Source organism: Asparagus officinalis, chromosome 7 (genome assembly GCF_001876935.1).
Source record: "Asparagus officinalis chromosome 7, Aspof.V1, whole genome shotgun sequence".
In the NCBI taxonomy this organism is placed as follows: Eukaryota; Viridiplantae; Streptophyta; class Magnoliopsida; order Asparagales; family Asparagaceae; genus Asparagus; species Asparagus officinalis.
Genome location: NC_033800.1, coordinates 58,978,777 through 58,982,771, shown reverse-complemented (window position 1 = coordinate 58,982,771; position 3,995 = coordinate 58,978,777). Strand labels below are relative to the sequence as shown.

Here is a 3,995-nt window from a genome sequence, read left to right as displayed (position 1 = left end):
AAACCCAGCCGCATTTATATCCCCTCCGTGACCAAATCCATTTTCGTGACCTTCTCTCTCTCTCTCATCAAATCTCTATCTTCTCCCCAAATCTCTCTCAAATCTGAGCATGAAAAAACCGAAGATCCATTCCCCCCGTCCTCGCCCCAAATCGAAGCCGCCGCGAGGGATCTCCGCTCCAAGCCCTCTTTGATTCCCCTCTGAGCCGCTCTCAAATCTGCAGCGAGTTCTCCGCCGCGAGTCCCCTCTGAGCCGCCGCCTTTTGAGAGCCTCCAGCCCCCCGTTCTGTGTGCGCCACCACCAGCCCCCCTTCCCTCCTTCTCATCTCTTCCGCGAGATCGAGCCGACCAAGCCGCCGTGAGTTCCATCTTGATCCCTCTCTCGAGCCGACCAAGCCGCCGCGAGATCTCCCCTCCCCCCGTCCTCCTCCCAAATCAACAACCGCGAGATCGAGCCGCCAACCCCAGCCCCGATTTCCCTGTCAGTTAAAATTTCAGCTTATCCCTCTTAATCCCTCTCTCGATTGACCTAGTTAATTAAGAAAAAATCAACAAACATAGAGGAGGACGGTGATAAAACTGGTTTCTGCTTGCTTGTAGACTTTATTTACTATTTTTAAAATTTCATTTGAGGTTAGGAGTTTCTTTTGGGTTTATCTGTGTGCTTGCAGGTAAAATTTCATTTGAGGTCAACTTTGTTTTTGAGAATTGAGTCTTTGCTGTGAATTTGTTGTTGAATTAATTGTGTTAAAATTCTATTTGTGATGGTCTAGCAAATGATGATGGTGGATTGGAACGGGTTTGATTATATTAATCCTACTTTGGGGAATTATTAGTGACAGCCAGTTCAAGATCTATTTCTTATGCTATCTAGTCGAGTATCCTAATTATGCTATCTAGTTGATAAATGCAACCGATAATGGGTGTAGCCTGCTTGTTTACATCTATTTCTTACACCGTGTAAGATCTGTTTGTAGGGATTTAAAGTGATTTTTGGTGATGTAATAATTTTTGGTGATGCACTAATTTTTTTACCTCCAAAATGATAAATGCAACCTCTGGAGTGTTTGATTTCTGAAACCTACATGTTATAGAGTCCAGGCATGTTTTGTACTTGCAACTAAATCTATGGATGCAATTGGAATGCACCAACTTGAGAACCATGAAGTTTATATTTTTTCATGAAAGTTCATAACACATAATTTTTGCCTTGGTACAATTATATGATTAATTTGTCATGTGATTTGCAGCTAAACGAAAATATTTCTGGATTCTTGAGCTCCACATGCATGGATTTGTTCATGTAAGTATGTCGGAATTTGTTCCCTTTTTGCAACGGTCATATGGTAGCCGCATTAATGTTCAATTTAGTTTTCCGAGATAATATATAGCATTACCCTCCGCTTAGATATCACAACTTATTAAGAGGGGCATATTGTAGCAATTTAGCTTTGTTAAATTTCCTAAATTGCTTCCATTTTCTGTTTCGCTTTCAAGCATATAATAATTGGTTCCATGCATGAGTCAACATATAACATAGAACAATCTAATTATCTTTTATTTATTTTCTACTCCTGTGTAACCAGACTTTATGAATCATTTCAGGTGGCAGTTTAGCTTTCACATGCACGTGGGTGGTTCGAGCAATTGTGGCAATTTGAAAAAATCCAAGCATGAAGTCTGAATGTATCAACAATGAGTTTTGTTGTAACTATTTCTATTTTGAAACAAGAAAATGTCTCTAATTTGTGAGAGTTATTGGATGTATTATATTATGGTCGATACATTTGTGCTGCATATGTGTTTATCATTTGCTACATTTGTGCTGATGTATTCAGGCAATCTTAGCTACATTTGAACTGTGCCTGCATTTGATCAAAGAACTGGTTTATAAGTCAGCTGTCATATATTTTGGCCATTTGATTTCGTTTCATGCATTTTCTGCAGATGAAAGCTTGGGCAAAGCCTTATGATATCAACAGCTCAAAAGATCGCACCATGAGCTCTTTGTCTATAATATCTCTTTGTTATCAGTTTGATGTTATTGGATTTGTGCTTATTATAAGTTGAAGCTATTAAGCTGCATTGGCGCAGTGCTGTACTAAGTTCTAGAGTACCAGGGGGTGGAAACTGGAAGCATCAGAGTCAGAGCTGGCAGTGAATTTTCATTTCAACACAAATTCTATAGATTTACATGTTATCCTGTATTTGCTTCTCAAGTACAAGAACAATGAATATCACAAATGAGCTTCGTTGACTTCTCAAGTACATGTCCAGCAGCAACAACATTACAAGCCCTTCCAAATAAACTCAAGCACATGTCCAACAGCAACAACATTACAAGAACAATGAAAGAACCATACACAACATTACAAATGAGCTTCATTGACTTCTCAAGTACATGTCCAGCAGCAACAACATTACAAGAACAATGAATATCACAAATTACAAGCACCAACAGCAACAACATTACAAGAACAATGAAAGAACCATACACAACATTACAAATGAGCTTCGTTGACTTCTCAAGTACATGTCCAGCAGCAACAACATTACAAGCCCTTCCAAATAAACTCAAGTACATGTCCAGCAGCAACAACATTACAAGAACAATGAAAGAACCATACACAACATTACAAATGAGCTTCATTGACTTCTCAAGTACATGTCCAGCAGCAACAACATTACAAGAACAATGAATATCACAAATTACAAGCAGCAACAACAGCAGGCAAACTCGTTAGACATGGCCAGCATTTGATTATTCTCAAATAAACTCAAATAAACAACAGCCACAAACAAGCCCTTCCAAATTTCAAATAAACTCTCACAAATTTGATACATTTTCTTGTTTCAAAACAGAAAAAGTTACAACTCATTGTCCTCCACTTTCAGGCTCCAAATAGTAAGATATAAGCACACACAGCTAAATGTCCTCCACGAAGATATAACATGAAAGAACCATACACAGTCTAAGCTACTTGGATGTTCTCTTTGCCAGTCCCAGTTCTATTCATCATCTTCCTGGAAAAAATAAGTTTGTAAGTAAACAGAAAATAAAACGACAATAACCACAAGCTGAAAAAGGAAGCATACGACAATAATGGAACATCAGAAAAAATAAAACACGGATCATACGACAATAACCACAAGCTGAAAAAGGAAGCAACTATCACAAATTGAACCCCAGGTTTAACTGCTTATAATAACAAAAGCAACAGGGGCTCATAATCGATAACTTAAGTTGCAAATCTGAAACAACTGTTCAAAAGGTTCTCACAAATCATAGGTCTGTCAAATAATGATAAAGATAAAATTCAACGAAGTAGAAAGTTATGATTCAGTTATGATTCTTATGAACGACACGTGTTTCAACATAGAAAAGTTAATCAGTGTCAAAGGTGTCCAATGTATTTTCATTGTGCTGCACACATAGGCACCCAGAAGATGCAAAGTTGCATATTATTGTCATAGCTAAGATCCAATCAATAAGAAAGATAAACTAATATGGATTGGAGTATGAAGCTCATGCAATGCCAAGACTTTGCCAGTACTTCCACAAATACAACCATACCAGACTCCAAACTACCAGAGCTAAATTTGTTCCACCTAATCTTCAAACACGGGTCAAACAATCCAAATCTACATAGATAACCAAAAATAGCATTAATTACATCTTTCGTGCTTTAATTTGTTTCTTCACAGCCAGCAGTTAACAGAAAATATTGGTAGTTTCTGTAATATAAAGTCGGATGGACTCTTAAATATTTGGAATTAGTTCTAATTTTCTTTCGATTCCAGGACAACGATTTAGTCTCAAGAGATCGAGAGAGATGGTTAGGGTTTTTACCTGCGTCGGCGTCGAGAGAGAGAGGATGAAGCGGCTTCGACGGGGCGTCGGCGTCGGCGTCGAGAGAGGGAGGAGGAGGGTCTTCGAGAGGAGGCGTCGACGTCGGCGTCGAGGGAGCGCTGCAGGGGAGGCGTCGGCGTCGGCGT

The 3,995-nt window shown here is 39.0% G+C and overlaps 2 long non-coding RNA genes across 2 annotated transcripts; one reads left to right on the top strand and one right to left on the bottom strand.

Moving 5' to 3' along the window:
• LOC109850601 lies at positions 1,250-1,893 on the top strand. Its single transcript, XR_002249472.1, has 2 exons — positions 1,250-1,302; positions 1,605-1,893. It is a non-coding gene; the product is annotated as an uncharacterized LOC109850601 (long non-coding RNA).
• On the bottom strand, positions 2,624-3,989 carry LOC109850949. The gene is made up of 2 exons (XR_002249627.1): positions 3,850-3,989; positions 2,624-3,023 (listed from the first exon to the last, which is right to left on the bottom strand). It is a non-coding gene; the product is annotated as an uncharacterized LOC109850949 (long non-coding RNA).